Source organism: Athene noctua, chromosome Z (genome assembly GCF_965140245.1).
Source record: "Athene noctua chromosome Z, bAthNoc1.hap1.1, whole genome shotgun sequence".
NCBI classification, from domain to species: domain Eukaryota; kingdom Metazoa; phylum Chordata; class Aves; order Strigiformes; family Strigidae; genus Athene; species Athene noctua.
The window spans coordinates 32,804,988-32,819,507 of NC_134077.1; positions in this window are offsets into that span (position 1 = coordinate 32,804,988).

A 14,520-nucleotide genomic window follows, 5' to 3' on the forward strand; every position below is an offset into this window, starting at 1 on the left:
AGGGAGGGAGGAAGGAAGGAAGGAAGGAAGGAAGGAAGGAAGGAAGGAAGGAAGGAAGGAAGGAAGGAAGGAAGGAAGGAAGGAAGGAAGGAAGGAAGGAAGGAAGGAAGGAAGGGTCTAATGCTTCTGAAGAGCATGTTTTGAGAGATCACAAGTAACTTGACTTGCTTAAAACACTCAAGAACCTAGAGACAGTAGCAGAAAAAGTCTTCAGCATGTGACTGCCACTTACTGCAACAAAACTTGAAAAAATATATAGGTGTTGCTGGTAGTCTTCTAAATATGATTTAAAGTGTGAAGATATATAACTACATATAACCTAGCATGAGGACATCCTTATATTATTTATTTACAATAATATCACATGTTCACAACAAGGTTTGAGACACAGCTTTGTCAACTCAGAAAAATGGTATCATTGAAGAGAAGAGACATGGGAAAGCTGGCCTAATGCAATGAGGCATAGCTACATTAGTATCCAAAAAGAGAACAATGCATGAAGTCAGGTTCAAAGTATAATCTTCTGGAAGTTACAAAGGTAACGACATCAGTTTCTGGACAGATGCTTATCCTGCAGCAACAGTATTTCACTAGCACCAGAAATAAGAAAGTGTGTTCCGTCATCCAGGAGAAAAACTTGCCACCGACACCTAGAGAGAAAATACAGCAAGTACAATAAATTATTGGGACATGAAAGGCAGGATGGGGAGGGAAACATTTTAACACTGATCCTTCCTCAGAAAAGGATTTTAACAAAAATGACTGAAATGAAAATATTTCCTCTGAACAAAAGCAAGTATCTCTATGACTTGTACTGAGCTTCAGGGTACACACTCCAGTTAAGTGAGCTAGATGGTGATGCTGAAGTAAAATGTGTTTCTGTTATTTTAATCATCAGCATAACTACCATGGTTCTGAATTTATCTGATCCTTTCTTTAACCAAGCAAATATTAATAATGTTATTAATTTACTAAGGAATCTATTTTTGTCCATAAGAGAATCATGAAAACATAGTTACATGCCCATAAAATTGCTCAAGTGGTACAGTGAAAGAAAAGCAATAACACCTTGTATAGGTACTCCTCTCTATTTATATATACTCACATAAATCAATATTAGCGTCTTACTTAGCTGCTCTATTTGATAGTCCTTTCCCATAAAAAGAGAGTAAAGAAGAAACTCAGCATTCAGTATTTATATGCATGAATATATGCAGAACTATGACATAGACTTAGATAGATTAAAACATCTAAGTCAATGTTACAGGTATCCATTTAATATTTTATAAACATTTATTATACTATATTAACTATTGAAGGGGAGACGTTTTGCCTTATAGGCAGTAGAGAGAATGGAGATATGAGAAGCTTGAGCTTTCTTCCAGATTTTGCTACTGACACATGAGTTTGGAGATATAACTAATCTGTCTATATCACTACCAACAAAATGGAGAAATTATGGTTAGATGTATTTGTAAAATATTTCAAGAATGACAGACAAAAAGTGCTACATCAACTATAATTCTAAACGTACATTTGATATTGAGTGATTGAGACATAAAATTCAGTAAGAAGAGTCATAAGAAACACACCTTCTAATGTGAACAGATGTTTCAGACCTTGAACTCCAAAACTGATAGATTTCTTTCTTATTTCCTAAAAAATAAAGTTCTAGAAACTGATTCTAGCAAACACTTTAATTTTAACCATTAGTCTTAATTTAGAAAACAGCAAAAATTAAATTTTAAAAAGGCTCATTTTGTTCATGTTCAGCAGAATTCTTTCTTCCATGGAGGTAACACACCATTCAAAGGAACCACTGCAAAGACCATTTATCTAATTTCAGCCGTAATGGTTTCAAGAAAAAGTTTTTTTAATTCTTGAAAAGGTATAATTAAAAATCACAGTATTAGCAACAGAACATAAATGAACATAGGTATACTGACTTCAGATAAGCAGCTCTGATTAATATCAATTAGGAATACATATTGCCAACCCTGGTTTGTAGAACTGCACATGCAAAAATTTGGCAGCAAAAATTTTCCTGGTTTGGAATGCAGAGATGGTTTGTGGTGAGTTCAGTCAGGATGCCCAGTTAATGAGGAAAAAAACTTTTTTTTTTTTTGAGTAACTGTTTATTTGTGTGCAATTTTTTTTCCAGATGCAAAATTCTTTGTGATTGATGCTAGTTGAAAATGCAGTCCTGATTTATTTTCATACAGCACAAGTAATTCTTTCTAGGAAATTTACTTAGACTAGGTACAGTGTGAGTCTTTACATAATTTAGGAAAAGTATTACCTGCAAGTCTTCAGAATCTTACTTGGTAAGAAAACTCATACAAAATATGCTTTATCGGATTACTTAATGATTTATGCTAGCCTACAGTGCATAAGAATTTGCCAGTCTCTCTCTTCCAACATAAACTATTTCACTAAATCTAAGAAAAAAAATTTAATTACTTAGCACAGTACCCATATAGTATATACACTACTCATGAGGTGATGAATGTTGTTATAGAGGAGTTTTTATTCCCAAATATACTGAAAATTTGAATTGATTCTTTGAAAGCTGATATATTTCTCAATGCCACAATTTCCTTGAATTGCTTCATGATTCACAAAATTTTTCACTTTGTAAGGAAAATGTGTTTTATCTCTGTTGCAAACCACATACACACTACAAACACACCACAGTGTCCATAGGATCATAGAATCACAGAATGGTTTAGGTTGGAAGGGACCTTAAAGACCATCTATTTCTAATCCCCCTGCCCTGGCCAGGGACACTTTCTACTAGACCAGGTTGCTCCAAGCCCCATCCAACCTGGCCTCCAACACTTCCAGGGACAGGGCACCCACTGCTCCTCTGGGCAACCTGTTCCAGTGTCTCACCACCCTCCCGATAAAGAATATCTTCCTTATATCTAATGTAAATCTACCCTCTTTCAGTTTAAAACTGTTACCCCTCATCCTATCACTACACTCCCTGATAAAAGGTTCCTTCCCATCTTTCGTGTAGCCCTCTTTAAGTACTGAAAGGCTGCTATAAGGTCTCCCTGGAACCTTCTCTAGGCTGAACCACCCCAGCTCTCTCAGCCTGTCTTCACAGAGGAGTTGGTCCAGCTCCCTGATCATCCTTGTGTCTCTCCTTTGGACTTGCTCAAGCAGATCCATCTCTTTCTTACACTGGGGACCCCAGAGCTGGACATAATGAGGTCTCACAAGATCAGAGTAGAGAGAGAGAATTTTTGACCTGCTGGCCACACTTCTCTTGATGCAGCCCAGGATACAGTTGGCTTTCTGGGCTGCAAGTGCACTTCACTGGCTCATAGTCAGTTTTTCATCCACTATTATGACCAAATCCTTCCCTGTGGGGCTGCTCTCAATCCACTCATCACCCAGCCTGTATTTGTGCTTGGGATTGCCCCAGCCCAGGTGCAGGACCTTGCACTTGGTCTTATCGAATTTCATAAGGTTTGCACGGGCCCACCACTCAAGCCTGTCCAGGCCCCTCTGGATGGCATCCCTTTTCTCCAGTGTGTCAACCCCAACATACAGCTTGTTTTTTAGCAGTTCTGTATTGTAATATTGCAAATAAAATACTAAATTGCAGATCTCTCAACAAACACATAGCTTTAAGTATGTTGCTGTGCATTACATATAGTTACTAGACTTTTGTCCTTCATCCTTCTCAGTAGTTTCAACTTGATACACTTGAATTCAGTTAAAATATTTAATGATTCCATTATGCTACCAGTACATAAACATAGCACTCCCACTAAGTATCTATAGCTGAATAATTATATTTTATGGAAACATAATGTGGAAAAAAAATTACTTAGGCACTATGACATATTGTTATTCTATTTTCTATATCAAACCAAATGTACAAGACATTTGTACCAAACCATACAGTTCAGTTCAGAGATGAATGAAACTACAAGTAGAAAAGCAAGTAGAATTTAGTCTCTTCTTGTAGAAAAATACAATGAAGAAATACGACTCATGGTAGCCTCCCATTTCATTTGGAAATAATCAGACTTTCATTAATATTATGTTACTCACTCTTCTTTCTTCATGTCAATCCTAACATTAAACGATGGTCTTACTAATATATCAATACAAATTAATCAGTCATTGCAAACACTAGTAGAAATTAGCTGGTTTGGTGTTGGTTTTTTTTTTTCCCCTCTGGGCATAATTATAGATAAAACTGTTTGAAATTGGCAAATGGATGCTATTAAAATGAAAGAATAAATAGAGAGCAAAATGCCTTCTGTCTGCAAGCGCAATTATGCTGCTGAATGGAAAATAAACTAAACAGGGTCATCACCTTTTAAGAACATTAAAGCACAGAAGTATCTTAGCTGGTTTAAACAGGTTCAAGTACAGAGGTCGTTTGCACTGCAATATTATGTTTATCATGATCAAACTATTTCTTTTCACTACTTAACCACCTGATCTTGAAAGGTAAAGGTGTAGAGTGCATTGTACATACATTCTGTTTTGGTAATGCTTCAGGCTGGAACCCACAGAAGTAGTACTATGCACTCCTGAACACAGAGATGCCTAACTCCTAAATGCCCTGGTTTTAGATATGACAAACTCCATCCCTCCTATTCATCATAAAAGGTTTGGTAGGCAGTAAAGTTGAAAGCCCTGAAAAGCAGAATGCCCAGCAGGATCTGGACTAAAGTGAAGCACTACAGAATGGGGGACCGGCACCTGAAATGCACCCCTTTCAGCTCTTCCGTACTTTTCTCAGGCTTTCAGGAAGCAGCTTCTTCTGCCTTAGATTCACCATAACAAATGTTCTTTGTGTAATACATATGTATTACTTTGTGTAATAACTATGAGTAATACAACCAAAGGGGATGGGTATGTTTATGCAATAATTCAATGATTCAGATGAATTCATTAATAGATAAGGAGCCATGCACAATCAGTGGTTATGTAATTTACTGAGATGGTGCCAGGTGGCTAGAACTGTCACGAAACAATATGGAGTTGCATTATGCTACCCCATTTGATTGCTATTTTCACTGATGATGAGAAAGAAATCATTACTTTCAGGTACATTACCAAGCAAGCATATTTAACAAAGTCACTACAGGTATATTTTGCATCTACCTCATGTCTCCCTGTTTGGTCTCATCCTGGAAATGTATTAATCTTCTTTTTTAATATCTTCGTTTACAATGCAGTCTTTTAAAAACTTTGTTTGTTAATGAACAAACAAGTGAAATACTGACCTCAGAGGGATCATCAGAAACTTGTTCTCACCTTCTGACATAGTGTCCTAAACTTACAACATAAATAATTCAAACATTTCTGCGTGAGTCTGTTTTTCTAGAGCATCAAGAAAAGGACATTTTTATGCTGAGGCCAGAAGTCATCACAAACAAAAAGTTTCTTCCATGTAATACATGTGATAAGCATATGCATTTATTTAAGAAACTAAATCCCTCAAACTCCAGAAAAAAAAAGGACTCTAAATGTGGATAGAATTCTAAACTAAGAGGTGAAACAGCTTGTCATCAAAATCTGCACATTCTTCTCCATTCACCAGTAATATTTTCTACCCTATGACCACTTCAAGGGAACAGAGAGAACAGTCTTTTCTTCTCCAGATAAACCATCTTAGGGACAAAGAAGGGTAAAATCTGTTCACTTGGAGCATTTACTTGACTCTTGAAAAAGACCCTTTAAGGATGAAACCTTATGGGATAATATTTTTCCTTGATTAACTGAAGAACGGAAGAGGCAGAAGCAAGCGAGCAATACAGAGGGACTAGCCTCATGAAAGTCACTCTGTAAAACATAATAATATCAGTGACACCATAGAACGTGACATGGTTCCAAGCAGAAAAATCCTGTTGTGCATGCTAACTTCATTGCAAGAGAAAGCCTAACCTGTTACTGTGACAGTGTGCTTTGACTATGACATTTATAGAGGATAAATCATTTCAATTTAGTCTGTCCAGTTACTTTGCTATTAAAGCTGACAAGGAAGCAACAGTGAGAATCACTAGAGAAATCACAACAATATACATCTGTCATATCATAATATGTCAGGATCACAGATCATCCAGGGGTGTCATAATTGTAATTTCAGAAAACCAAATTCTATTTATGTGATAACACCCACCTGTATCTCTTTAGCTTGTATTTCCAATTTGCTGCCTCTTTGCATCTATTCAGAAATGAGGTATTGCATGTCATTAGATACAGCGTCACTAAGTGAGGCCTGACCGTGAAAGATCAGCATGAAATGAGAAACTACAAGGTAAGCTGCAGTGGCTAAAATAGAAAGTCCTTTGATATGTGTGGTTTGTGAAGCATAGCTATAACACAGTTTGAGACTACACACTTTACAGAAGTTTTGAGGATGGAATTTCTTCTCTCTCCTTTTCTTGTTCCCCCCAAAAGAACCCATTACCAACAAGAACAAAAAAAAACAGAAGAGCTGATAAACCAAGACTTCAATAAAAATATATATGCCCCCAAATTAAGCAATGAATGCTTATTCTATCTTCCAGATCATAATCAAGTTCTAGTCTCACCTCCAGACCTTCAATCAGGAGAGTACATCACAACATTATTTATTAAATGTTTTACTACGGAAGGGGCTACTTCTACAGCAATTAACACATTAGCAAGCCAAATGGAGATAAAAGATTTGCTTTGCACAGCTCTTAATTTTTAACATAGTTTCCTGGAGTATTATCCTACAGAATGCCTATTTCTGTTCAAGACTTTTGCTGAACAAATTCCTGCAGCACTTAACTATTGCTAAAGTATTAGACAAGCTCTACAGGCTCTACAGTTCTTCACTGCTTTGATTTGCTTATTGTTAGTAATAAAGTTGTATCTTTTTGCTGAGAAGTCATGAGTTGAGAAGACATTGCAAGATCAGCTTTTGGGGTATTCAGCACCTCCTCCTGGATGCATGATGTAGATTATCATGGCAAACCTACTTGCAAAGAGATTTCACAGAGAAGGCATAAATGTACCCAATATTAGTGACGCACTGGAACAAAATATCCAAATTCACCTAAATATTTTTCACCTATATCCTTGTTTAAAGTTAACACACAGGAAAATTCTTTTTTAAGTAGACACACAGAGAAACCTTAATATCCTTTGAGGTTCAGGCATGAAATTATAGAAACTGCAAAGTTTCGTTCAGTTTAATTAAGCTGCAAGAAAATCCTGGTTGCCTTTCAGATTTGTGCAGCAGACAACTAAGAGGCAGCAGACAGTAAGTGATTTCTGTGAGGCAGCTGTCAGCAAAATGGAAAGCTGAGATAAAGACCAAGCCATAAGAACATCGTCTCTACTTCTAACTGATAAAAACTCTCCCAGCCAGCACTGCCTCAATATGAGTTTCAGAATGCAGCTAAGAATTAAGAGGTCTTCCTTCTCTGCAATTTTTCTTTCTTTTTACAAAATATTGCTGCTCCCAGGTTGTTTTAAAATAATACACTTAGTCTCAGGATATTTACATATGGTCGTTGAAAAGTTTCCACTCTCATGCATACTTTTTTTAAAAAAAATAATTGAAGCCAGCTTTATGTATATAACATAACAATAAAGAGTTCAGATTGGAACACAATTACTTTTCTAGAGAAAAGCCAATCAGTACTTAGTATTGTGAAAAAACAGAAGACATATGAATTTACAGCAACTATAATATGAAATTCCAGGAGCATGAAGTAGTAGTATTTATATTATTCTGGTAACCAAGCTTGGGTGCAGTACTTCTAACACAGTTCTGAGGTTAAGGAAACCAACAAGACACCTCTGCAAGGAAAGGAGACTGCAAGGTTAATATATTCCAAATGTTGGAAATGCAAGATGTTTTCACTGCAGTAATATCCTGCTTTGCATTGTGTTATTTTTAGCTTGTCCTAAAATATGACATGATGGATAAAGGAAATTACTATTTTTATGGCCAAAGCTTGTGTGCAAAGATAAGGTGTCATGAATTAGCAGCTGCAAAAGAAGTAAAAGGTCTATGGTTGGTTTTTTTTAATAAATAAGCTATTTTAATTTTTTAATTTATCACTTTTTTTTTTTTTTCCTAATGTCAAATTGCATGTAGTTCCTCTGAAAAAAATGCTGGTAAATTCAACTTTAAACCCTGACTAAATCTCCAGTTTCATGTCAGATGCAAAATATACTGCAAATTAAATTATATCCTCCTTTAATGTTAAATATAGTTTGGATTTGGCAAACAAAATAATCCTGGTTAAAATTATACATAATCAAGCAAAGTAATAAATTGTTATAAAATGTTATAGCTATTTCTTCGACTGTTATTTTCTTTCTGTGTTTTGAAGTTTTGTGTATTCATTGTTATTTTACATTCTTTTTAACAAACAACAGACACCCAGACAATCCAGCAGGATTCTCCTGCTCTCTGGCAATCAGATTCACATAAATAAGTCACATCCAGAAAACAATAACATTCCGTTGCCATCAGTGAACATACAGCACGCCAACTTCCATTGATTTAAACACACAAAGACCTGTAGTGTTCATCCATGTCACCTTTTACATCTGCGAATTAATTTCATTCAAACAATTTTACTTGGCTCCTCTATTCTCCAATCTTCATTACCATACTTTGTTTTCACTTTCATATTTTGTCAGACTTCAACAGTTACTCTTGAAATGTTTCAGTGGCAGGAAAAAACACTTGTTTAGATGAACATGGAAGAATTTTTCATAAAGCACAAAAAGCTTGAAAAAGCATAAGAATGTGTATTTACATGGCCCTCAGACTAACATTTCCTAATACCTGACCACAAGACTTTATAGTTAAAGCATTCTTTATATGTGCCTTATTTTGAGTAGACACAGGTGGAAAACAATCTTTTAATAACAAACAATCTAATAATGATATAATATATTTCCACTGGAACTGCAATATTGGGGAGGGGAAGGGCAGGGGGAGAGAACAACACCAAAACACAGCTACTGCAACGATTCCACACCCCTGAGAAAGGAGCCCAAATCACAGATTCCAAGAGGATTATAGTTGTAAATTTCAATTTCAGTCACCTGATAAAACTCAGGATATTTTTAATAAGCTGTAGGGGAGAAAGAAAAGGAACAAGGCAAGGAATTTTCAGAATGCAGGTTCTACGTTTGCAAATGATACAAAGATTCACCCTTAACTCATCACCTGTCTGCACAATAAAAGGTTACTTTACAGAAGAGTGAATAATACAAATAAGCAAGTCCCTCTGAAATAATTTTGAAGGAATGAGTTATCAATATGTTTTGCACACTTTTTCCATACAAAGCAAGATTTTAAAAGTATTACCTCCAAGTAGCATATAAACAAATCAAGCAGCTTTCAGTCAAATGAATTTCCTGTATCAGAGCTACATTTCTAAAATCCCATCCTCATGAAAATATAAAAGAACCCTCTCACATTTACATCCCATCACCTACATGAAGAAAGCATGCAGAAATGTACATATGCAACTAATTTACACAAAAGTGATGAATGGGCACAAATAAAATGTCAGAAGTGTCTTTTTCGAAGTTCAGACAGGGAAAAAAGAGGAAGTAGACAACTGAAGTCAGTAAAACCTAATTTTTTTTTAATTAATAGAGTATGTCATGTCCAATGTACTGTTTTGTTAAATTGTTAATTGTTTATCAATTTGTTACCACAGATTTGAATAGGATATTGCACTGGAAATATATAAAACCTGGAAGTTTCATTTGGGTTTACAGAAGAAATGATGAGCACAATTAAAGGAGTTTTTTGCACATGTGGATCCTTTTTTAAGCATGTGTTTTTCATGTATTTTCATTTGATTGTTTGATGTTTTACCGAGTCTGACAAATGGTTGAATTAATGGTCTGAGTTGTTTCAAATGATGGAGGTTCAAAAGAATCCAGAACTAATCAGAACTGCCTTCAGACATTTGCAAACTAAGGAAAAATCCTTTTATTTTATAGTTGCTCACACTCTCCCATGCAAAACATCAACTCATAAAGGAACAAATCTCCCAGCTAATGATGGAAACAGATATAACATTTACCACATGTTTACCTTATGTGATATACTGAGGAAAATAACAGCAAAGTTAATCTCTCATTAGAAACGTTTAAACCATCAGTAAATAGATACCAATGTTGTACAGTGCAGTTCCAGTCTAAATTACCGTATCAACAATTAATATTTTCTTGATTTTCCTTCCTCTAAGAGGAAAAAAGTCGTAAGTGAATGTTCATTTATCCATGGCAGCTGTACAAGAGCCACTAATCTAACGAATATTATAAATTTATTGCTGTTTAAAGGAAACACACTCCCAGTGGAAGACATCAAAACCCTGCCTTCTCCTTTGGATACCTTCAGCTCCAACTACATACAGACCACCATGAATATTTGATGTGTCCTTTGTGCTATTATGTTATTATTAATATCTTCAGTATATTCATTTGCACTAGGTTGCCATTAAGACAACATAAACCTAATAAATGTAAATCCTGACAGAAGTGAGCATGTCACAAAGCTGGCTGAATTAAAGCACCTAAAAGCATGGAAAGAATGATACATACTGATCAGGGTTTTTTTTATTTGTACCAGTTTATAACATTCTAGAACGTTACTGCTTCCCATTCATAGTTGGGAACTATCCATGGTCTCCGCAGCTTACTTCCTTACACCACTCAAACACTGAATAGAATATAATAGAACAGAACTATTTCAGTTGGAAGGGACTTACACTGATCATCTAGTCCAACAGTCCAACACATTCAAGGCTGACCAAGTGTCCTGGCTTGAGCTCAGAGGGCAACAGAGCACCATGCAGCTGCTCACTCTCCCCTTCCCCTCTGGTGCTAAGAAGGAAAGAAAACGACCCAGGAACTTGAGATAGGGACAAGGAGAGATGATTTCATCTCTGAAGGCACAGGCAAAAGACAGACTTGTTAGGGAAAGCAAAAACGAACATAAATTGAATACACACACTAACAACAACACCACCACGGACAGAGTAGAAACATGAGAAGCATTATCACATCTTGAAATCAGCTTCCCCCATCCCTCTCTTCTTCCCTGGCTCAGCTTTTCTCCCAATACCTCTCCTACCTCCCCCATAGTGGCACAGGGGGCACGGAATAGAGGCGGAGGGGAGCACAGTCAGTCCCATCACTTCTTCCACCTCGAGGGGGAGGAAACTTCTGACATTCCTCTCCTGTTCCAGCACAGTCCTCCTCTCACAGGAGACAGTCTTCCACAAACTGAATCACTTCCATGGGTGTGTGGGTCACCCCCATGTGCTGGAATCCTTCCAGCACTAGAACAGAGGGGCATTCTCCCACAGTGTCACAGCCTTCCATGGGAGCAGGCACCTGGGTTGGAGAGGGACCCCCCACACACACAGGCTGCAACTTGGTATCTGCTGCACTGGTGACCTCCATGAGTGGCAGAGGGGTGGACCTGACATCTCACCACAGGATAGAAGGGAGTCTCTGCTCTGGCTCACCTCCCCGCCTTTTCCTCCTTTCTTTCACTGACCTCAGTGTTCGCACAGATGTTCTCCTCACAACTCCCACAGCTCATCCCAGGTTCCCCTTCTTAAATACATTATCACAGAGGCGCAGATATTTGGCCCGGCCTTGGTGCAAAGGATGGTTTGACTTGGAGCTGGAGGAGTTTCGAGAAGCTTCTCACAGGGGCCACCGCTATAGTCCCCTCCCCCATTATCAAAAAAAAAACGCCTGCCACTCACTCAAACCAGGACACCAAGTTAAACCAGGTTTCATTCAGACATAAGAGCAGAACATACTTTCAGAAGAGACAATCTGTTGCCTTCTCTAAGGAAAAGGTACTCTGCTACATCAGATTAAGTCCAGCAGATTAACTTCTAACAACCTGGGTAAGCTAGACCTTGTGTTTCAGGTAAACAACTTGAGCAAATGGGCCAAATTCAGTGATACGGTAAATTTTGTTGGTAGTAATGGCTTTTTAGTTGTTTTTAAAAGAGCATATCAATGGCTTTTACTTCAACAGTATCATTAAAACACAGTATTTTGAGTGAACTCTGAATTCACACTCCATGTTGTGATGGTACTGTGCCAATATCTTCTAGCTCAATTCCCTGAATTCTGTTTGAAAAACTGAAACATGTCCCCAAGCCTCTCAAATTATTCTTCATTTATAGATAATATAGTTCAAAGCCAAGCTCAGAAGGAGATCAAGAGTTAAAATAGAACTTGGAGCTGCAAGTTCTCTTTCAATGGGAAAGCTAGCAACATTTGGACTATGTGAATAAAAAGGTCAAAATCACACAATGAACAGGGAATGGGTTGTTCCACTTTCTGAAACTCATCATAGTCTGTCACAATGTGCTTTATGGACTGAATTATTTTGAAAACGTCTCATCCTCTTTTTTTCTTCTTTCAAATGATTAGCCATTTTCAAGTGAAATTGAGAAGGCTAAAACCTGTAAGGATTCAATTTTTCACTTTTAACATGAGACGTAAGTGTATTTTAATCACATTTAAAATAAAATCCAAATTATCTCTGCACAGATGCATTTTAGTACAAGTATGTAAATGTTGTTAGTACCTTCATTGTATGGAAATTAAAACTAAATGAGTGACATTAATACTATGCAAAGAATAATTTAGAATTCTAAGCTGATCCATTACAGGCTGTGGCCCTTGGTGTTAATTCCACTATCCCTAGAGCAGTCAACAAAGAGAGATTAAATAAATTCAACACATTCCTAAGTTAAGTAACTATCTTGATCTATTGTCTTCTGCAGGTAAATAAGTTTCTACTGTTATTTTGGAGAATGATTGCATCATAATTTTTAAAAAAATAAAATACAAAAGTATTGCCAAAATCACAAATAATATTTTATTGCAGTCAAGTCCCAAACATATAATTGCCAATTAGACTAAAATACTTGGAAGAACTACTCAATGTTTTTTAGATCCAACCAATTCTGGTTTTCATGCAATGGCAAATAGAAACTTTTCCCCTTGAAAATGAATTGTTACAATTTGACTGATTTTGGGTCTCATTTTTGTCTCTAAGCATAAAGTATGGGAAGAACAATGTGGTTCAGTTACTTTTCCAAGCCTATTTGTTGGAAAAAATTCATACCTTTCAAAATTTCAGAAGAGCCTTTCCCACTGGTGTTTTATATCATAGTTTCATAGCTGTGGTAGATCACACTCTATAACCTCAAATGAGATAAGAATAATTTAAGTAGACAAAAAAGCAGACCACTAAACGGTAAAGAAAATACAGTTCCATTTTGGTAGACTTCCCTCCCTGCCCCTTTTCACTGTCTCACGTTTTCCATGTATAATTACCATTCATGCACAAGCACATCAAGTTCAAGACAAAATAACATTTTTCAAAAAGGTTTATGACAACAAATATTGTCAGAACAACTGTGTTGACTTGGAATTCCTCTTTAGACAGCAAAACTGACATAATCTTACAATATATTTATTGCCTAAGAGTTTCAAAAGAACATATTTCTTCAACAAAACACATACTTTTTTTGTTGACATTTTTATTGATTGGAAAAAAACCTACAGGCACAAAGGGACAAAACCATATTTGCTTATCTATATTTCATCTTCGTTGCCATTTTTTGTGTTTTATTGTTGAGAAGTTCTGATGTACTTTCAACAATCGATCTGTGATATGGGCAACTCCTTTTGGGCTTGGGTGACGTGCTTTTCCCTTTCAGCTAAGAAAAGAGAGATAAATTCTGAAAATAAATAATTCCTGTAGTGAAAAATATGTTTTGGATTAGACAAAAGAAGGTTTAGTTTATTTATTTTAAGAGGCTACTAAGAAGTGGAACTCTGGCTGTTGCAAGCATGCCTCCTCATCAATGCCTGGCTTCCTCAAAATCTTGCAGAACAAGGGAACATGCCAAGGAAGACTTCAGCAGGTGCAACAGAAGCAGCAGAAGTTGAAGACATTCCATTGGGGAGATGTGTTTCATCCTTTCAAGAAGGATCAAACATCACTTGCATTAGGAATGAAAACATAAAAGCTGTAGTATAAAAATAAAACAATATAAATAGATCAAATAGTGTTGTGTCAACTGCATATCTAATTATCCTACCAGTACTGCCATAGGATTGCAAACCAAGAGACTTCCTTGGGAGTTTGCATAAAAAATACATTCTTTTCGTGGATGAGACTCTCCTAATCCATATTTCATGATACAGTTACCAAATCCATGAGAACACATTTAGCTAGCCTCATTTTCTCTCCCTTCTCCCAGGCATCAAATACCACTTACACTTTTTATCCCATCAGAGAGTGAAAAAACTACTTTTATCTAGTGCTGACTGAGTTTTCTTACTCAGCTCTTCGTTGTGAATGGTTTTAGATCCTCAAATGTCCATGTGATATCTGATGCGAAATAAAGGGAAAAATGCGGCTATCAGTTTCTAATTTACATTGGAATTGTCGCATATTTTCCTACTAAGTTAGTCAATAGTAATAACTTGGCAAAAGAT